This window comes from Coregonus lavaretus (assembly GCF_964263955.1).
Source record: "Coregonus lavaretus genome assembly, chromosome: 19".
NCBI classification, from domain to species: domain Eukaryota; kingdom Metazoa; phylum Chordata; class Actinopteri; order Salmoniformes; family Salmonidae; genus Coregonus; species Coregonus lavaretus.
Window position 1 is genome coordinate 3,377,715 of NC_140006.1, and position 22,980 is coordinate 3,400,694.

General features: G+C 45.6%; 1 pseudogene across 1 annotated transcript in view; it reads left to right on the top strand.

The window, feature by feature from the left end:
- The first annotated feature begins 11,209 nt into the window (after nucleotides 1–11,209).
- LOC311146915 (peroxisome proliferator-activated receptor alpha-like) overlaps nucleotides 11,210–22,980 on the top strand; it is a 37,493-nt pseudogene continuing 25,722 nt past the window's right edge. The window contains exons 1-2 of the transcript in view: nucleotides 11,210–11,262; nucleotides 11,524–11,625. The product of the transcript in view is annotated as a peroxisome proliferator-activated receptor alpha-like (transcript). The remainder of the gene's footprint in view (nucleotides 11,263–11,523; nucleotides 11,626–22,980) is intronic.

The following is a 22,980-nucleotide window of genomic DNA, read 5'->3' on the forward strand; positions in this document are numbered from 1 at the left end:
TAACCGCTAGACTACCTGCCACCCTCTTAGAGTTTGGCAATGGGGTGGATTTCTGGTTACAATACCCTACATACAGTAGCCTAGGCTAAACTACACTGCTCAAACAAATTAAGGGAACACTAAAATAACACATCCTAGATCTGAATGAATGAAATAATCGTATTAAATACTTTTTTCTTTACATAGTTGAATGTGCTGACAACAAAATCACACAAAAATTATCAATGGAAATCAAATGTATCAACCCATGGAGGTCTGGATTTGGAGTCACCCTCAAAATTAAAGTGGAAAACCACACTACAGGCTGATCCAACTTTTATGTAATGTCCTTAAAACAAGTCAAAATGAGGCTCAGTAGTGTGTGTGGCCTCCACGTGCCTGTATGACCTCCCTACAACGCCTGGGCATGCTCCTGATGAGGTGGCGGATGGTCTCCTGAGGGATCTCCTCCCAGACCTGGACTAAAGCATCCGCCAACTCCTGGACAGTCTGTGGTGCAACGTGGCGTTGGTGGATGGAGCGAGACATGATGTCCCAGATGTGCTCAATTGGATTCAGGTCTGGGGAACGGGCGGTCCATAGCATCAATGCCTTCCTCTTGCAGGAACTGCTGACACACTCCAGCCACATGAGGTCTAGCATTGTCTTGCATTAGGAGGAACCCAGGGCCAACCGCACCAGCATATGGTCTCACAAGGGGTCTGAGGATCTCATCTCGGTACCTAATGGCAGTCAGGCTACCTCTGGCGAGCACATGGAGGGCTGTGCGGCCCCCCAAAGAAATGCCACCCCACACCATGACTGACCCACCGCCAAACCAGTCATGCTGGATGATGTTGCTGGCAGCAGAACGTTCTCCACGGCGTCTCCAGACTCTGTCACGTCTGTCACATGTGCTCAGTGTGAACCTGCTTTCATCTGTGAAGAGCACTGGGCGCCAGTGTCGAATTTGCCAATCTTGGTGTTCTCTGGCAAATGCCAAACGTCCTGCACAGTGTTGGGCTGTAAGCACAACCCCCACCTGTGGACGTCGGGCCCTCATACCACCCACATGGAGTCTGTTTCTGACCGTTTGAGCAGACACATGCACATTTGTGGCCTGCTGGAGGTCATTTTGCAGGGCTCTGGCAGTGCTCCTCCTGCTCCTCCTTGCACAAAGGCAGAGGTAGCGGTCCTGCTGCTGGGTTGTTGCCCTCCTACGGCCTCCTCCACATCTCCTGATGTACTGGCCTGTCTCCTGGTAGCGCCTCCATGCTCTGGACAGTACGCTGACAGACACAGCAAACCTTCTTGCCACAGCTCGCATTGATGTGCCATCCTGGATGAGCTGCACTACCTGAGCCACTTGTGTGGGTTGTAGACTCCGTCTCATGCTACCACTAGAGTGAAAGCACCGCCAGCATTCAAAAGTGACCAAAACATCAGCCAGGAAGCATAGGAACTGAGAAGTGGTCTGTGGTCACCACCTGCAAAACCAGTCCATTATTGGGGTTGTCTTGCTAATTGCCTATAATTTCCACCTGTTGTCTATTGCATTTGCACAACAGCATGTGAAATGTATTGTCAATCAGTGTTGCTTTCTAAGTGGACAGTTTGATTTCACAGAAGTGTGATTGACTTGGAGTTACATTGTATTGTTTAAGTGTTCCCTTTATTTTTTTGAGCAGTGTATATTCCTATACAAATTTGGCCTAATGCAAATGGTATTTACTGTATAAAGCATGCATTCATCCTTCTCAGAAAGCCAGTGGTGTGACAGGAAACATTCCCAACCACTTCCTTGCTTGTGTACACCTGTTTTTGTCACAGTCTGGTAGCAGGCATTCTTGCAGGCTCCACTATTTTCTTAGGTGGAGCGGGTAAGTAAGGTTACTGTATAGAATACTTTTGACCTAAACGAAAGGTAATTGGTTTTAGCATACCTCATTCAGTTAATCTAGATCCTGATGACTATGTGCATGGTTTACATTTTAGTCATTTAGCAGACGCTCTTATCCAGAGCGACTTACAGTAGTGAGTACATACATTTTCTTACTTTTTTAGTACTGGTCCCCCATGGGAATTGAACCCACAACCCTGGTGTTGCAAGCACCATGCTCTGCCAACTGAGCTACATGAGACCATGGTTACCTTCCGTTAAAACAGGACAAGACAGTACTATGGCCCTGCTGAACAAAAATATAAACGCAACATGCAACAATTTCAAAGATTTTACAGAGTTACAGTTCGTATAAGGAAATCAGTAAATTGAACTAAATTCATTAGGCCCTAATCTATGGATTTCACATGACTGGGAATACGTGCATCTGTTGGTCACAAATACCTTATAAAAAGGTAGGGGCGTGGATCAGAAAACCAATCAGTATCTGGTGTGACCATGAAAGAACTGGGACATTTTCAGCTTCCAGGAATTGTGTACAGATCCTTGCGACATGAGGTGATGGCGGCGGATGAATGGCACAACATTGGGCCTGAGGAATTCATCACGGTATCCCTGTGCATTCAAATTGCCATTGATAAAATGCAATTGTGTTCATTCTCTGTACCTTATGCCTGCCTATACCATAACCATTGGGGACTCTGTTCACAACGTTGACATCAGCAAACCGTTCACCCACACAACTCCATACATGCTGTCTGCCATCTGCCCAGTACAGTTCAAATCAGGATTCATCCGTGAAGAGCACACTTTTCCATCATGCCAGTGATATCGAAAGTTAGCATTTGCCCACTGAAGTCAGTTACAACGCCAAACTGCAGTCAGGTCAAGACACTGGTATTTGTATTTATTAGGGATCCCCAAGGCAGCAGCTACTCTTCCTGGGGTCCAAACACCTTAAGGCATTATATAGTTTCTTAAATCAGCATCTCTACATGTATGACAGCCATTCCATTCCAGTGTCTGTTGAATTCCAACACAGGCACACCTCATTCTACTGAATTAGGTACTGATTAGGTGATCACATGAACCAAATCTTATTTAACGAGGAAAAGTATAAAAACCACTGCTGTGGTCATCACTATCCTCTTGCAATAGGACCAGCTGGATGGCAAAAACAGTGCTAATAGTACCTCAAAAGTAATATTAATCAAAAAAATTACTATTGACCATGCTAAAAGAGTTGAGAAGGAAAGTTTTGAGTGAGGAAAAGAAGGGTTCAATTCTGGCTTTACTGGCAGAGGGATACAGTGAGGGTCAGGCGGTTCATAAGAATAAGGTCAAGCAGCAGACATTGGGGACAACAAAGCTACAGACCGGCAGAGGGCGAAAACGACTCTCTACTGACCAGGATGACTGCCAACTCATTTGAATGTCACTCAACAACCATAGGATGACATCAAGTGACCTACAAAAATAATGGCAAACGGCAGCTGGGGTGAAGTGCACGGCGAGGACGGTTTGAAACAGGCTCCTAGCAGCAGGGCTGAAGTTGTGCAAAGCTAGAAAAACGCCCTTCATCATTGAGAAGCAAAGAAGAGCCAGGCTGAAGTTTGCAAAAGACCATAAGGATTGGAACATAGAGGACTGGAGTAAGGTCATCTTCTCTGATGAGTCCAATTTTCAGCTTTGCCCAACACCTGGTCGTCTAATGGTTAGACGGAGACCTGGAGAGGCCTACAAGCCACAGTGTCTCACACTCACTGTGAAATGTAGTGGAGGATCAGTGATGATCTGGGGGTGCTTCAGCAATGCTGGAATTGGGCAGATTTGTCTTTGTGAAGGACGCATGAATCAAGCCACGTACAAGGTTGTCCTGGAAGAAAACTTGCTTCCTTTTGCTCTGACATTGTTCCCCAACTCTGAGGATTGGTTTTTCCAGCAGGACAATGTGCCATGCCACACAGCCAGGTCAATCAAGGTGTGGATGGAGGACCACCAGATCAAGACCCTGTCATGGCCAGCCCAATCTCCAGACCTGAACCCCATTGAAAACTTCTGGAATGTGATCAAGAGGAAGATGGATAGTCACAAGCCATCAAACAAAGCCGAGCTGCTTGAATCTTTGCGCCAGGAGTGGCATAAAGTCACCTAACATCAATGTGAAAGATTGGTGGAGAGCATGCCAAGACGCATGAAAGCTGTGATTGAAAATCAGGGTTATTCCACCAAGTATTGATTTCTGAACTCTTCCTAGGTTAAAACATTATTATTGTGTTGTTTAAAAATGAACATGAACTTATTTTCTTTGCATTATTCGAGGTCTGACAACACTGCATCTTTTTTGTTATTTTGACCAGTTGTCATTTTCTGCAAATAAATGCTCTAAATGACAATATTTTTATTTGGAATTTGGGAGAAATGTTGTCAGTAGTTTATAGAATAAAACAACATTTTTATTTTTACCCAAACACATACCTATAAATAGTAAAACCAGAGAAACTGATAGTTTTGCAGTGGTCTCTTAATTTTTTCCGCAGCTGTATATATATATTTTTACCCCTTTTTCTCCCCAATTGGTAGTTCCAGTGAGGGAAAAAAGTATTTGGCTGATTTTGTACGTTTGCCCACTGACAAAGAAATGATCAGTCTATAATTTTAGTGGTAGGTTTATTTGAACAGTGAGAGACAGAATAACAACAAATAAATGCAGAAAAACGCATGTTAAAAAAGTTATAAATTGATTTGCATTTTAATGAGGGAAATAAGTATTTGACCCCCTCTTAATCAGAAAGATTTCTGGTTCCCAGGTGTCTTTTATACAGGTAACGAGCTGAGATTAGGAGCACACCCTTAAAGGGTGGCTTGTCATTGTTGATAGACAACAATACTTTTTTCACCTCTTCCACACTCACTTTACGTAATTCAAAATGACAATACTTATCTTTTATAATTTAGTCAGTTACACTTGGATGTGTATTGTCTGCGTTTGTTGCTGGCATGTCATGCCTAAGTTTTCTAATCTTGCCAATTAAACATTATTAAAGTTGTTGGCAATATCAGTGGGTTTTGTGATGAATGACCCATGCTTATTAGTAACTGGTATAAGCAATTTCATAAATGTGTCAAGTGCAGTGTCTGGTTGCTCCACATTACACACCACAGACCAGCAAATATTATTTACATCATCAACATAGGAATCATTATAAAACCTAGTGTATGACCTCTTATACCCTATATTAGGTCCAGCCTTTGGAACTTTGGTTTCCTAGATATGGCTACTATATTGTGATCACTACATCCAATGGATCTGGATACTGTTTTAAAGCACATTTCTGCAGCATTAATAAAGACGTGACCAATACATGTTGAGGATTTCATTCCTATGCTGTTTGTAACTACCCTGGTAGGTTGACTGATAACCTGAACCAGGTTGCAGGCACTCGTTACAGTTTGAAGCTTTTTCTTGATTGCGCAGCTTGATGAAAGCCAGTCAATATTTAAATCACCCAGAAAATATATATCTCTGTTGATATCACATACATTATCAAACATTTCACAGATATTATCCAGATACTGACTGTTAGCACTTGGTGGTCTATAGCAGCTTCCCACAAGAATGGGCTGTAGGTGAGGCAGATGAACCTGTAGCCATATTACTTCAACAGTATTTAACATGAGATCCTCTCTAAGCTTTACAGGAATGTGGTTCTGAATATAGACCGCAACACGTCCCCATTGGCTTTTCTGTAGATGTTATAACCATGTATTGCTACCTTTGTATCATCAAAGGTATTATCTAAGTGAGTTTCAGAGATAGTCAGAATATAAATGTGATCTGTTACTAGCAAGTTATTGACTTCATGAACCTTGTTTCTTAGGCTACATATGTTAATGTGGGCTATTTTTAGCACTTTCGTTGGATGTTTGATAGTTTTTATTGCTTTACTGGGAAGCTTATCAGAAGTAGACATGCTCATGTTATTTATATATGAGCTGATAGTGCAGTTTCAGCTGCACACAGTGGACTTCCTACTAGGACACACCGCTTCAGTGCTAACCGTATATCTCTGGTTCGTAGGCACATGATTACTGCATACAATAGCGACACAATGGTAGGGATTAACTGAGCTGGGCATGAGTCATAATAAGTCATAGTCTCAACGCGGCATTGAAATGCGTGGACAGAGTCCAGGAGCCAAGATGATTTGGATGAACTCCATTCCTGTAGAGCATTTTCTGTTTCAAGAAGGTGTCAAAGTTATCTATAAAAGTGATTCCAACAGAGCGAGGACGACAAGAAATGAACTTCCCTTAGACGGTTTCTGACAGTTTGTGCAGAAATTATTTGGTTGTGCAAACCCACAGTTTCATCAGCTGTCTGGGTGGCTGGCCTCAGACGATCCTGCAGGTGAAGAAGTGGGGCCTCCCACTCCTCTTTCTATTCTGGTTAGAGCCAGTTTGCGCCTTTCTGTGAAGGGAGTAGCACATAGCGTTGTACGAGATCTTCAGTTTCTTGGCAATTTCTTGCATGGAATAGCCTTCATTTCTCAGAACAAGAATAGACATTTACATTACATTTACATTTACATTTACGTCATTTAGCAGACGCTCTTATCCAGAGCGACTTACAAATTGGTGCATTCACCTTATGATAGCCAGTGGGACAACCACTTTACAATTATTATTATAATGTTTTTTTATATCAATTTTTCTTGTTTTTCATTTTTCATTTTGTGTTCATTTTTAGAGTTTTTTTTTAAATTTTCATTTGTTTTATATATATATTGTGGTTGATTTTTTATTTTTGTTGTTGATTTATTTTTATATGTGTTTTTTTGTAATTATTATTATTATTATTATTCATATATATATATTTTTTTTTGGGGGGGGGGGATAGAAGGAGTACTTTTATACTATCCCAGGTATTCCTTAAAGAGGTAGGGTTTCAAGTGTCTCCGGAAGGTGGTCAGTGACTCCGCTGTCCTGGCGTCGTGAGGGAGCTTGTTCCACGATTGGGGTGCCAGAGCAGCGAACAGTTTTGACTGGGCTGAGCGGGAACTGTGCTTCCGCAGAGGTAGGGGGACCAGCAGGCCAGAGGTGGAAGAACGCAATGCCCTCGTTTGGGTGTAGAGACTGATCAGAGTCTGAAGGTAAGGAGGTGCCGTTCCCCTCACAGCTCCGTAGGCAAGCACCATGGTCTTGTAGCAGATGCGAGCTTCAACTGGAAGCCAGTGGAGTGTGCGGAGGAGCGAGGTGACGTGAGAGAACTTGGGAAGGTTGAACACCAGACGGGCTGCAGCGTTCTGGATGAGTTGTAGGGGTTTAATGGCACAGGCAGGGAGCCCAGCCAACAGTGAGTTGCAGTAATCCAGACGGATCCTAGACTGATGAGTTTCAGAAGAAAGTTATTTGTTTCTGGCCATTTTGATCCTGTAATCGAACCCACAATTGCTGATGCTCCAGATACTCAACTAGTCTCAAGAAGGCCAGTTTTATTGCTTCTTTAATCAGCACAACAGTTTTCAGCTGTGCTAACATAATTGCAAAAGGGTTTTCTAATGATCAATTAGCCTTTTAAAATGATAAACTTGGATTAGCAAACACAACGTGCCATTGGAACACAGGACTGATGGTTGCTGATAATGGGACTCTCTACGTCTATGTAGATATTCCATAAAAATCAGCCTTTTCCAGCTACAATAGCCATTTACAACATTAACAACGTCTACACTGTATTTCTGATCACTTTGATGTTATTTTAATGGACAAAAAAAATGATTTTCTTTCAAAAACAAGGACATTTCTAAGTGACCCCAAACTTTGAACGGTTGTGATGATTACAAAGTTAAACATACCATACAACTCTATGCACAAGGACTACTTTCAACAATTTCTTCAGAAAATTTTACAAAAACACATTTACTTGTAGAACAGTAGAGTTTCGTAACAGAATTACGTTAAAATCTCCTATATCATCCTTTACATGTTTGGGTATTATCCCCCCGTACTCTACAGTCCAGAACACCACATCACAGCAGAGTAGAGTTCATTCAGTACAGTATACACTGAATGTACAAAAGATTAGGAACACCTGCTCTTTCCAAGACATAGACTGACCAGGTGAATGCTAGGATCCCTTATTGATGTCACTTGTTAAATCCACTTCAATCGTTTTTCACGCTCAACAGTTTCCCGTGTGTATCAACAATGCTCCACAACCCAAAGGACATCTAGCCAACTTGACACAACTGTTGGAAGCATTGGAGTCAGTCAACATGGGCCAGCATCCCTGTGGAACGCTTTCGAGACCTTGTAGAGTCCATGCCCCAACGAATTGAGGCTGTTCTGAGGGCAAAAGGGGGTGCAACTCAATATTAGGAAGGTGTTCTTAATGTTTTGTACACTTTGTGTAGTTTAGTGCAGTACAGTATAATAAAGTACATTATACTGTACTCTACTCTAGTGTGCTCTACTGTCCCCTGTAGCTCAGTTGGTAGAGCATGGCGCTTGCAACGCCAGGGTTGTGGGTTCGTTTCCCACGGGGGGCCAGTATGAAAAATATATGCACTCACTAACTGTAAGTCGCTCTGGATAAGAGCGTCTGCTAAATGACTAAAATGTAAAATGTACTGTAATGTACTTTACTTTAATGTGCTGTCCAAACTTTTGAAACATAGACAGCTATGATTGGTTCAGATTAGGATTGACCAGATTTCAACTACTTGTTACTTCGTCCGGTGTCGGTCAGTACTCATTGGTTGAGAACGCTGCACACTGGCCACAGACGTCAACTAAACGTTTATTCCATGTTGGTTCAACTGGAAACAACGTTGATTCAACCAGTGTGTGCCCAGTGGGTGGTTACAGTAAATGGAAAGAGAGGGGGCTCATGGGTAGGTGTCAGTAAAACTTTCATTAAAGTTCACAGAAATTACTATATATCTTAAAGATGTGTGGGACACTAGGCAATATTTCTTAAACTTACAGAAGGCAAACATTTCTTCAAAATTAAATATAAATGTTCATATTATATGGCAAGGGTCTTAACTTCAACATTATTGTGTTTTGATGTATTTCTAATACCTTTAAAACCGTTTTCTGGTAGATGTTTTCTAAGAGGACAGATGTGAACAGCTGGTTAATTGACTGGAGCTGTTGTTTCAGTCTCAGTTTTAGACAGAGCTCAGATGAGTTGGGTAAAGAGTCTGGGATTGAGCATCTTGGTAGATTTACTTGGAAATGTGCTGTTGCTGGGAACCTCTGTGTCTGTTTGTATCAATCAGTGTTTGGAAAGATCATTAGTCATACTATGATCTACAATCATTGGTGGTAGCAAGAAAGTGGATGCTGTAGCAGTAGCTTTATCTAAAAGGTCTATAGCTAACAGATCTACCATAACAAGACTTAGATACAACTGCCTCTTGTGATCAACATCTGACAAGACTTGCAATAAACTGTCTCTTGATTTCTTGATCAATAGCTGATCAATAACGACGAACCAAAGAACCCTAGACAGTCTATTATATGTCCAGAATATACCAACAGCTGCCTGCATACCTTCAAGGGTCATTGCAGGACGAAGTGTTAGCTACAGAGGGGGGATATTCACCCACAGTGCTATAAAAGTCTCCGGCAGGTGTTTCCAACCACAGAGTGAGAAGAGAGACAGCTGTGTGTGTTTGAATTAGTCAGATCTAGTCCCACACAGTGGAACCACACATAGATAAATCTCTCTGTACAGAGTAATGGGCCATGGGGTATAGAGTTACCAACTCCACAGGATGGAATTTCACTGGAACTAGGCTACATAACAGAACCTGGAGGTGTATTAGTCAGTGAGAAGGTGTGTGTATGTGTGTGTTTATACAGTATGTGTGTTGCGTTGCTTGCGTGTTAGTTTGTTGGGAGTTTGGGGTGGAACTTCACTGGAACTAGGGCTGTAGGCTACTGTACATTCCCTGAATATGCGTTGGTTTGTGATCGTGTGTCTTCGTCTGTGTCTTTGTCTGTGTCTATGTGTCTGTGTGTCAATGGATCATTGTGTGCAGGTTACGTAAAATGTTTTCTCGCGAAGATGAAGGGAAGAGGAAAGGAATGAGAGGAAGATGAGAAGAGGAAACCACTTAAAGTTATAGTTTCAGGTCACTGTCCTTCACTAACAACAGCATCACACCCCAATCCATGCACTGTAATGCATCCTATCTGGGAATGTGCACGTTGGTAGCCTTGTTGAGTCAGTGAGTAATAAGGTGATAAGACCCAGTCCAGTGTTGACTTAGTGGGCATGGACGGTTTGCTCTCCCTCACAGTAAACAGACTGACGCGAATGACCTGACCTTCCCTTCCTTGTTCTGTGTGAGTCTGGACATCACTAGGCCTGTATGCAACATTATTTCTCTCAGGAAGTGAGGTTGTTATAGACTACATAGAAAAGATGACTCAAAATTCCCTCCCTTGTTTCATACATTCTCTGTCTTTCTCCCTCTCCCTCTCCCCCTCCTCTCCCCCTGTTCTCTCTCTCCCTCTCTCCCTCCTCTCCCCCTGTTCTCTCTCTCCCCCTCTCTCCCTCCTCTCCCCCTGTTCTCTCTCTCCCTCCTCTCCCCCTGTTCTCTCTCTCTCCCTCTCCTCCCCCATTTGCTTGCTGGAAGTTTTGCAATTCACTATATTATAGACTGACAACTATGTCTATTTTGTACCTGTACATACAGTTTAGATTACTTATAGTGCTTTCAACCTGGTCTTTCTATTGTTTCGTTGTTTGTTGTGTAGACACCCTCACACCAAATTCCTAGATGAAATTATTTATATATTATTTAAGGATTATTTGGAATTGTACACATTTGCAGCTAGAAAGCTGAAATGCAGCATACCCAGGCCTACGTAAGTAAGTAAAAAAATTTATGAAATAAAAAGAGATGTAGTATACAATATTACAGTTAAGCAGCATTAAGCAGTCTCACAAAGTAAGGCATCGGGCTGTTGTAGTATCTGTCAGTCCGAGTAGTGGGAAGGTTCAGTTTGTGACTGGATCGGGTAGACCTGCCACTGACATGGCCTCTCGCCATTTGCAAGCTTCTGGGCAAAGAACCTGCCGAAGCGGGTGCTGTGGGGCTCCAACGACTGCAAACCCAGGTCATTGCATGCAGTCGCAGGAGGTGTAGGTGGGGCCCATGATGATTTTGGTTGCACGTTGTTAGATCTTCTCAAGTTGGTTGTGTTGGTGGGCTGTGAGACCTGGGTGTCATACTGGAGCGTTGTACTCGAGCACTGGACAGACAAAGCAGTTCAGAAGGTCTTCGGGGGGGGGGGGGGGGTTAAGTGACAAAGATGGTTCATCCTGAAGAGCTTTCGGTTCCCTTTGGTGCTAATGTCGGAGATGTGTGAGTCCCATTTTAGGTTGGCTTGGAATGTCACACTGAGTGCTTTGGCGCTGGACACCACCTTTATGTACACCTTTAGTATTACATTATGTAATACTTCTGATGAATGAGGGAATAGGATTTTCTGTAAGGATCATATGCCACAGAGACCAATGCTTTTTGGAGTTTTGCGCTTCACTTTCAGTAAACTGCATATATAGATTGCATAGCGCTTTCCACAAGGTCTCAAAGCCCTTCACGTTATTCCGTTGTCTCTTGTAGATACCCTGACCCCTCCAACTCCCTCAACCTGGAGTGTTGTGTGTGTGTGCGGACCGCGCTTCAGGCTTTCACTACGGAGTGCACGCCTGTGAGGGCTGCAAGGTGAGTGTATAGTACATATACAGACACAGACACAACCATACAGTACACTAGACCTATAGGTCACTCAAATACTTCTGTGAAATACTTGAGCTGTGCTTGATTTAGTTTGCCGGGTACGATAATCACAAAACTTTTAAGGCCAAAAATGTGATTTTCCTGTGTTATATATATATATATATATATACACACACACACACACGTAATTTCGATGGTAATTTTAGGTAACAGTAAAAAACTCAGAAATGTGTTACTGCAGCATACTGTAAATTATGGTGCATTGTGGGAAATTGAATTGCTGTATTTCAAATGGGACTGTAATTCCACCCCACAGAATACAGAACTGTACTGTACCTTTGGAGTGCCAAAAACCTTTTGAGCACTAGTGGGTGCATGCTATTGTTGTTTCTGGCTCATTAACATATTCTGTTGCACCTGTGAGTGAAAATGCTGTACCAATATAACTCCTATGTGGTTATAGTGTCCCATGAAATTTAAAGGTGCTACACATTTATTAAAAATAAAAAACTATAATATCACATTTACATAAGCATTCAGACCCTTTACTCAGTACTTTGTTGAAGCACCTGTGGCAGTGATTACAGCCTCAAGTCTTCGTAGGTATGACACTACAAGCTTGGCACACCTGTATTTGGGGAGTTTCTCCCATTCTTCTCTGCAGATCCTCTCAAGCTCTGTCAGGTTGGATGGGGAGCGTTGCTGTGAAGCTATTTCCAGGTCTCTCCAGAGATTTTAGATCGGGTTCAAGTCCGGGCTCTGGCTGGGTCACTCAAGGAAATTCAGACTTGTCCCGAAACCACTCCTGCAGCATTGTCTTGGCTGTGTGCTTAGGGTCGATGTCCTGTTGGAAGATGAACATTCCCCAGTCTGAGGTCCTGAGCGCTCTGGAGCAGGCTTTCATCAAGGATCTCTCTGTACTTGGCTCCGTTCATCTTTGCCTTGATCCTGACTAGTCTCCCAGTCCCTGCCGCTGAAAAACATCCCCACAGCATGATGCTGCCACCACCATGCTTCACCTTAGGGATGGTGCCAGGTTTCCTCCAGACGTGATGCTTGGCATTCAGGCCAAAGAGTTCAATATTGGTTTCATCAGACCAGAGAATCTTATTTATCATGGTCTGAGAGTCTTTAGGTGCCTTTTGGCAAACTCCAAGCGGGCTGTCATGTGCCTTTTACTGAGGAATGGCTTCTGTCTGGCCACTCTACCATAAAGGCCTGATTGGTGGAGTACTGCAGAGATGGTTGTCCTTCTGCAAGTTTCTCCCATCTCCACAGAGGAACTCTGGAAATCTGTCCGAGTGACCATCGGGTTCTTGGTCACCTCCCTGACCAAGGCCCTTCTCCCCCGATTGCTCAGTTTGGCCGGGCGGCCAGCTCTAGGAAGTGTCTTGGTGGTTCCAAACTTCTTCCATTTAAGAATGATGGAGGTCACTGTGTTCTTGGGGACCTTCACGCTGAGCAGGGCGCGTGGGATGACCACGATGGAACTCAGTCAGCAGGGACGGGTCTAAGATATCTCTCCTCGGCACCCAGCACCGCTCCTCCGGACCGTACCCCTCCCACTCCACGAGATATTGGAGACCCCCCATCCGACGTCTCGAATCCAGGATGGACCGAACTGTGTACGCCGGAGCCCCCTCGATGTCCAGCGGGGGCGGAGGAGTCTCTGCTATCTCACAGTCCTGGAGTGGACCAGCTACCACCGGCCTGAGGAGAGACACATGGAACGAGGGGTTAATATTCTTATAATCAATAGGTAGTTGTAATCTGTAACACACCTCGTTCAACCTCCTCAGGACTTTAAAAGGCCCCACAAACCGCCGACCCAGTTTCTGGCAGGGCAGGCGGAGGGGCAGGTTTCTGGTCGAGAGCCAGACTCGATCTCCCGGTGCGTACACCGGTCCCTCACTGCGGTGGAGATCGGCGCTCGCCTTGTGTCGACGGATGGCCCGCTGCAGATGTACGTGAGCAGCGTTCCAGGTCTCCTCCGAGCGCCGCACCCACTCATCCACCGCAGGGGCCTCGATCTGGCTCTGATGCCAAGGTGCCAGAGCCAGTTGGTACCCTAATACACATTGGAAGGGAGTTAGTCTGGTGGAGGAGTGGTGAAGGGAGTTCTGGGCCATCTCGGCCCAGGGAACATACCTCGCCCACTCCTCCGGCCGGCCCTGACAATACGACCTCAGAAACCTACCCACATCCTGGTTTACCCATTCAACCTGCCCATTGCTCTCCGGGTGGTACCCCGAGGTAAGGCTCACGAGACCCCCAAGTGCTCCATGAACGCTCTCCAGACTCGAGAGGTAAACTGGGGGCCTCGATCAGACACTATATCCTCGGGTACCCCGTAATGCCGGAAGACGTGAGTGAATAGTGCCTCAGCGGTCTGTAGGGCAGTAGGGAGACCCGGCATGGGAAGGAGACGACAGGCCTTCGAGAACCGATCCACAACGACCAGGATGGTGGTATTCCCCTGGGAGGGGGGAAGGTCAGTAACAAAATCCACCGAGAGGTGAGACCAGGGTCGTTGTGGAACGGGCAGGGGTTGTAGCTTACCCCGGGGCAGGTGTCTGGGTGCCTTACACTGGGCACACACCGAGCAGGAGGAAACATAAACCCTCACATCCCTGGCTAACGTTGGCCACCAGTATTTAGTGCTAAGGCAGTGCACTGTCCGGCCAATACCTGGATGTCCAGAGGAGGGTGACGTGTGAGCCCAATATATAAGTCGATCCCGAACCTCGAGCGGAACGTACGTCCGACCCACAGGACACTGTGGAGGGCTAGGATCGGTACGCAACGCCCGCTCGATTTCGGAATCGACCTCCCACACCACCGGTGCCACCAGGCAAGACGGCGGTAGTATGGGCGTGGGCTCAACGGACCTCTCCTCCGTGTCATACCGCCGGGACAGGGCATCTGCCTTACCGTTCTGGGACCCAGGGATGTACGTGATCTTAAAAACGAACCGGGCCAGAAACATGTTCCACCTAGCCTGGCGAGGGTTCAGTCTCCTAGCTGCCCAGATGTACTCCAGGTTTCGGTGGTCAGTCAAAATGAGGAAAGGGTGTTGAGCCCCCTCAAGCCAATGCCTCCACACCTTTAGGGCCTGTACCACGGCTAGCAGCTCCCTGTCCCCCACGTCATAATTTCGCTCCGCCGGACTGAGCTTTTTAGAATAAAAAGCACAGGGACGGAGTTTCGGTGGCGTGCCAGACCGTTGCGAGAGCACGGCCCCTATACCGGCTTCAGACGCGTCTACCTCGACCTGGAATGGTAGCGCGGGATCCGGATGCGCCAGCACCGGCGCCGAGGTAAACAGGTCCTTCAGTCTCCCAAAAGCCCTATCAGCCTCAGCAGACCACTGCAAGCGCACCGGACCTCCCTTTAGAAGGGACGTTATAGGAGCTGCCACCTGTCCAAAACCCAGGATAAACCTCCTGTAGTAATTCGCAAAGCCCAAGAACCGCTGCACCTCTTTAACAGTGGTTGGAGTTTGCCAATTACGCACGGCCGACACACGGTCAACCTCCATCTTCACCCCTGACGCAGACAACTGATAACCCAAAAAGGAGACAGCCTCGGCCGAAACCATGACAGGGTCTCAATACTTTCCGTTAAAAAGTTTGGGGTCACTTAGAAATGTCCTTGTTTTCGAAAGAAAAGCAATTTTTCTGTCCATTAAAATAACATCAAATTGATCAGAAATACAGTGTAGACATTGTTAATGTTGTAAATGGCTATTGTAGCTGGAAACGGCTGAGTTTTAATGGAATATCTACATAGGCGTACAGAGGCCCATTATCAGCAACCATCAGTCCTGTGTTCCAATGGCATGTTGTGTTTTTAACCCAACTTTATCATTTTAAAATGCTAATTGAGCATTAGCAAACTCTTTTGTAATGATGTTAACACAGCTGAAAACTGTTGTGCTGATTAAAGAAGCAATAAAACTGGCCTTCTTGAGACTAGTTGAGTATCTGGAGCATCAGCAATTGTGGGTTCGATTACAGGCTCAAAATGGCCAGAAACAAAGAACTTTCTTCTGAAACTCGTCAGTCTATTATTGTTCTGAGAAATGAAGGCTATTCCATGCGAGAAATTGCCAAGAAACTGAAGTTCTCTTACAACACTGTGTACTACTCCCTTCACAGAACAGCGCAAACTGGCTCCAACCAGAATAGAAAGAGGAGTGGGAGGCCCCGGTGCACAACTGAGCAAGAGGACAAATACATTAGAGTGTCTAGTTTGAGAAACAGACGCCTCACAGGTCCTCAACTGGCAGCTTCATTAAATAGTACCCGCAAAACACCAGTCTCAACGTCAACAGTTAAGAGGCAACTCCTGGATGCTGACCTTCTAGGCAGAGTTGCAAAGAAAAAGCCATATCTCAGACTGGCAAATAAAATAAAAAGATTAAGATGGGCAGTCTGAGATATGGCTTTTTCTTTGCAACTCTGCCTAGAAGGTCAGCATCCCAGAGTCGCTTCTTTAATCAGCACAACAGTTTTCAGCTGTGCTAATATAATTGCAAAAGGGTTTTCTAATGATCAATTAGCCTTTTAAAATTATAAACTTGGATTAGCCAACACAACGTGCCATTGGAACACAGGACTGATTGTTGCTGATAATGGGCCTCTGTACGCCTATGTAGATATTCCATAAAAAATCAGCCATTTCCAGCTACAATAGCCATTTACAACATTAACACTGTCTACACTGTATTTCGGATCAATTTGATGTTATTTTAATGGACAAAAAAAAATGCTTTTCTATCGAAACCAAGGACATTTCTAAGTGACCCCGTTTGAACGGTAGTGTATATATATACATGGGACACACCTACTTTTTTGTACTTCTTTGTTTTTCTTAATTTTGTACTATTTTCTACATTGTAGAATAGTATTGAAGACATCAAAGCTATGAAATAACACATGGAATCATGTTGTAACCAAAAAAGTGTTAAACAAATCAAAATACATTTTATATTTGAGTTTCTTCAAAGTAGTCACCCTTTGCCTTGATGACAGCTTTGCACACTCTTGGCATTCTCTCAACCATCTTCATGAGATAGTCACCTGGAATGCATTTCAATTAAGAGGTGTGCCTTGTTAATTTGTGGAATTTCTTTCATTTTTAATGCGTTTGAGCCAATCAGTTGTGTTGTGACAAGGTAGGGGTGGTATACAGAAGATAGCCCTATTTGGTAAAATACCAAGTCCATATTAAGGCAATAACAGCTCAAATAAGCAAAGAGAAACGACAGTCCATAATTACTTTAAGACATGAATGTCAGTCAATCCGGAAAAGAAGTGCAGTCGCAAAAACCATCAAGCGCTATGATGAAACTGGCTCTCATGAGGACCGGCACAGGAAAGGAAGACCCAGAGTTACCTCTGCTGCAGAGGATCAGTTCATTAGAGTTACCAGCCTCAGAAGTTGTAGCCAAATAAATGCTTCACAGAGTTCAAGTAACAGACACATCTCAACATCAACTGTTTAGAGGAGACTGCGTGAATCAGGCCTTCATGGTCGAATTGCTGCAAAGAAACCACTACTAAAGGACACCAATAATAAGAAGAGACCTGCTTGGACCAAGAAACACGAGCAATGGACATTAGACCGGTGGAAATTTGTCCTTTGGTCTGGAGTCCAAGTTGGAGATTTTTGGTTCCAACCGCCGTGTCTTTGTGAGACGCGGTGTGGGTGAACGGATTATCTCCGCATGTGTATTTCCCACCGTAAAGCCTGGTGGAGGAGATGTTATGGTGTGGGGGTGCTTTGCTGGTGACACTGTCTGTGGTTTATTTAGAATTCAAGGCACACTTAACCAGCATGGCTACCACAGCATTCTACAGCGATACGCCATCCCTTCTGGTTTGGGCTTAGTGGAACTATTATTTGGACAATGACCCAACACACCTCCAGGCTGTGTAAGGGCTATTTTACCAAGAAGGAGAGTGATGGAGTACTGCATCAGATGACCTGGCCTCCACAATCCCCCGACCTCAACCCAATTGAGATGGCTTGGGATGAGCAGCCAACACCTGCTCAGCATATGTGGGAACTCCTTCAAGACTGTTGGAAAAGCATTCCAGGTGAAGCTGGTTGAGAGAATGCCAAGAGTGTGCAAAGCTGTCATCAAGACAAAGGGTGGATATTTGAAGATTCTCAAATATAAAATCTACTTTGATTTGTTTAACACTTTTTTTCAACTACATGATTCCATATGTGTTATTTCATAGTTTTGATGTCTTCACTATTATTCTACAATGTAAAAAAAGTAAAACCCTTGAATGAGTAGGTGTGTCCAAACTTTTGACTGGTAGTGTATATATACTGTGTATGTGCTAGGGCTTTTCCTCCCTCTGTTTGTTTTTGAGTAATCCTTCCTCGCTGAAGGATTGATACCCCAGCTGGGGATCCATCTGCAGATTTATGTTATTTTTGGAACAGCTAACCGGCACTGGATCAGGCACCGGTGGAGCGGACTGCTCTGGCTCCGGAGTGGAGCAGCTGACCGGAGCTGGATCAGGCACCGGTGGAGCGGACTACTCTGGCTCCGGAGTGGAACAGCTGACCGGTGCCGAACCAGGCACTGGTGGGACGGGCACGGGCCGTGCCGGACTGGACAAACGCACCACTGGTCTGGTGTGAGGAGCAGGCACGGGCCGGACCGGACTAGGAACACGCACCACTGGCTTGGTGCGAGGAACAGGAACGGCCGGGCCGGACTGGCGACGCGCACCACTGGCTTGGTGCGAGGAGCAGGAACAGGCCGGGCCGGGCTGGCGACGCGCACCACTGGCTTGGTGCGAGGAGCAGGAACAGGCCGGGCCGGGCTGGCGACGCGCACCACTGGCTTGGTGCGAGGAGCAGGAACAGGCCGGGCCGGACTGGCGACGCGCACCACTGGCTTGGTGCGAGGAGCAGGAACAGGCCGGACCGGACTGGCGACGCGCACCACTTGCTTGGTGCGAGGAGCAGGACTGGGTTCCTTTATTAACCCCCGCTCCTTCTGCTGCCTAACCAGCTCCTCTCGCCGTGCCTCTACTCTTTCCTTCTCCCTTTTAGCCTCCTCTAGCGCCTCCCTCTGACCGAATAACTCCTGCTCCCTCTGAACCAATAGCCCCCGTAACATGGTGGCCTCCTCTCCTAAACTGCAGATCCGCCCTTTAACGGCCTCCTGCTGCCTCGTCGTCCACACCGTGTGCCCCCCAAAAATGTTTTCTTGGGGTTGCCTCTCGGGTCTCCGTCGTCGGCACTGTTGGCGCCGTTTCTCCTCTCCTACCTGGGCATCCTCCTTCATTGCCCTTCGATAACGGACGGCCTCCTCCTCCGTAATTCTCCCCCAACCGAGGAGGACATCTACTAACGTAACCTCCTGTTGAGTCCCAGGCGTTGTATAGCTGCAGACAGTATGTTAATTTTTTCATCCCACTTCCCTCGACCTTTCTCTGTTTTCTAATTCTAACATTGTTTTACGGAAATAAAACACCAATACATCCTGTATATCTTCATTAGATAAGTATTCACCCTGAGTCAATACATGTTAGAATCAGCTTTGGCAGCTATGACAGCTGTGAGTCTTTCTGGCTAAGTCTCTAAGAGCTTTGCACACCTGGATTGTACAATATTTGCACATTATTCTTTTTAAGATTCTTCAAGCTCTGTCAAGTTGGTTGTTGATCATTGCTAGACAGCCATTTTCAAGTCTTGCCATAGAGTTTCAAGCCGATTTAAGTCAAAACTGTAACTAGGCCACTCAGGAACATTCAATGTCATCTTGGTAAGCAACTCCAGTGTATATTTGCCCTTGTGTTTTAGGTAATTGTCCTGCTAAAAGGTGAATTTGTCTCCATGTGTCTGTGTCTTCGTCGGGAGAGGTTGTGTTTTTCTCTAGCAGGAGGTAAGCTTGGCTTCTCATATGGTGTTGAGTAAAGCTTAAACCATGTATTTAGATCATAGGTAGGTAGTTTATTTAGGTAGTTATTGTAGGTTTCCGTAGGCAATTATTGTAGGTAGTATTGTTTACGTATTGTTTAAGTATTGTTACGGCGGAGCCCGGCGAAGCACGAGGCTAGCTAGCTAGCGGGTAGCTACTGGTAACGTTTATTGGTTATTATCTGTTTAGTGCAATGGTGGAGAGTGGTTTCCAATGTTAATGTGCTAGCTAATGTGCTAGCTAGCTAGCCAACGTTTAATTTTTTTGCTGCGTTATGAAAGGAACTTGACACGGACATGAATTATCTGTTTTGTGTGTTAACACACTCTTGGTATGCTAGCTAGCTAGCGGGTAGCTACTGGTAACGTTTATTGGTAATTATCTGTTTAGTGCAACGGTGGAGAGTTGTTTCCAATGTTAATGTGCTAGCTAACCAACGCTTAATTTTTTGCTGCGTTACGAAAGAAACTAGACACGGACATGAATTATCTGTTTAGTGTGTTAACACACTCTTGGTGGTTTGTTGTAACCAAGTATTGGTGCTAAACTGTGTGTTATTGGATGCTAGCATGCTAGTTAGCTATGGCGTCATAGCTAGGCATCGTGGGCTGTTGTGGTTAGTTACTGTGGGTTGGCATTGTTGTTCGGCGGTGCCGGGGGTAGCACGAAGCTAGCTAGCTAGCTAGCCGTTCTTCAAACAAGGTCAACACAGTGGCCATTGCTAGCTAGCCAACAGACACGGACACAAATTATCTGCTTAGTGTGTTAACACACTATTGGTGGTTTGTTGTGACCAAGTGTTGGCGCTAAACTGTGTGTTTTTGGATGCAAGTGTTGGTGCTAAACTGTGTGTTTTTGGATGCTAGCATGCTAGTTAGCTATGGTGTCATAGTTAGCTAGCTGAATAAAGTGGGTTGAGTCTATTCCTTTAAACATTGAACCGCTGTGGTTCACAACAATTCTGATTTCTAAAGGTGGAAGTTGGTAGAGTTTTTGTTCGGGTGGTTCAGTGAAACAATTATAGTTGTTAGAAGTAGAAGTTTTTGGTGAGGGAGGCCCTGCTCTCTACTGTCCCAGATGTTTAGTTCATTTCATTCCGATCTCCTCTGCATTATTGTAGCCATTTGCTACAGCCTGTCAACTATGCCTCTGCCTATCCCTGTTCTCTCCTCTCTGCACAGGCTACACAAACGCCCCACACCGCGTGGCTGCTGCCTCTCTAACCTGGTGGTCCCTGCACGCACCCCACACCTGGAGTTCCAGGTCTCAGGCAGCCTCTGGAACTGCCGTTCTGCTGCCAACAAAGCTGACTTCATCCCAGCCTATGCTAATCTCCAGTCCCTCGACTTCCTGGCGCTGACGGAAACATGGATTACCACTGAAAACACTGCTACTCCTACTGCTCTCTCCTCGTCTGACCATGTGTTCTCGCATACCCCGAGAGCATCTGGTCAGAGGGGTGGTGGCACAGGAATCCTCATCTCTCCCAAGTGGACATTCTCAATTTTTCCCCTAACCCATCTGTCTATCTCCTCATTTGAATTCCATGCTGTCACAGTCACTAGCCCATTTAAGCTTAATATCCTTGTCATCTATCGCCCTCCAGGTTCCCTTGGAGAGTTCATCAATGAGCTTGACGCCTTGATAAGTTCCTTTCCTGAGGATGGCTCACCCCTCACAGTTTTGGGGGATTTCAACCTCCCTATGTCCACATTTGACTCATTTCTGTCAGCTTCCTGCCTCCTGTTTGTCTCCGGGCCTCTAGAGGTCATCTGTGTTCCCCTCTGCCTTAGTTCTTCCTCGTGTGTCCTTATTAGCTTGATCCAGGTCACCTGTGCCTTGTTTCCCCTAGAGTATTTTAGCTGTGTGTTTTCCCCTTGTTTCTCACTTGGTTTTTGAGTCCTGGCTATGTGTCTCCTGCTTTGTCCCACCGTGTCTTTCCAAGTAAGCTTTTCTAAGTTATCTTTAGTTTGTTTTTCTCCCCTCGTGGAGTTATTTTGTTTTGCCTCCTGTTTTGTTACTCTACCTCTGTTAATATACCTCTTTCTGAGAAGAACTTTTGTTGGACTATTTTTGAAGTGCGAAGAACCTTTGTTTTTACATTAAATCTACTTGCCTGGAGTATTGCCTTGGGTGTTTCATTTGGGTCCAACTATACCTCCTCTGTGGCTAAGGGGTAGAACCCCCCAGCTATCCACATCTGAGACCGGAGTTCTAGCCCAGCTTGTGACAATTTCTCTCTGCCTCCTTTCCACTTCTCTCCTCTTTTGACCTCACCCTCTCACCGTCCCCCCCTACTCACAAGGCAGGCAATACGCTTGACCTCATCTTTACTAGATGCTGCTCTTCTACTAATCTCACTGCAACTCCCCTCCATGTCTCCGACCACTACTTTGTTTCCTTTTCTCTCTCGCTCTCCTCCCACACTACTCACTCTGCCCCTACACAGATGGTAATGCGCCACCGCAACCTTCGCTCTCTCTCTCCCACTACTCTCTCCTCTTCCATCCTATCATCTCTTCCCTCTGCTCAATCCTTCTCCCTCCAATCTCCTGATTCTGCCTCCTCAACCCTCCTCTCCTCCCTTTCTGCATCCTTTGACTCTCTGTGTCCCCTATCCTCCCGGCCGGCTCGGTCCTCCCCTCCAGCTCCGTGGCTTGATGACTCATTGCGAGCTCACAGAACAGAGCTCCGGGCAGCGGAGCGGAAATGGAAGAAAACTAAACTCCCTGCCGACCTGGCATCTTTTCACTCCCTCCTCTCTACATTTTCTTCATCTGTTTCTGCTGCTAATGCCACTTTCTACCACTCTAAATTCCAAGCATCTGCCTCTAACCCTAGGAAGCTCTTTACCACATTTTCCTCCCTCCTGAATCCTCCCCCCCCCGCCCCCCCCCTCCTCTCTCTCTGTGGATGACTTCGTCAACCAATTTGAAAAGAAGGTTGACGACATTCGATCCTCGTTTGTTAAGTCTAATGACACTGCTGGTCCTACTCACACTGCCCTACCCTATGCTTTGACTTCTTTCTCCCCTCTCTCTCCAGATAAAATCCTGCGACTTGTGCCTGCAGGCCGCCCAACAACCTGCCCGCTTGACCCCATCCCCTCCTCTCTTCTCCAGACCATCTCCGGTGACCTTCTCCCCTACCTCACCTCGCTGATCAACTCATCCTTGACCGCTGGCCATGTCCCTTCCGTCTTCAAGAGAGCGAGAGTTGCTCCCCTTCTCAAGAAACCAACACTCGATCCCACTGATGTCAACAACTACAGACCAGTATCCCTTCTTTCTTTTCTTTCCAAAACTATTGAGCGTGCCGTCTTTAGCCAACTCTCTTGCTATCTCTCTCAGAATGACCTTCTTGATCCAAACCAGTCAGGTTTCAGGACTGGT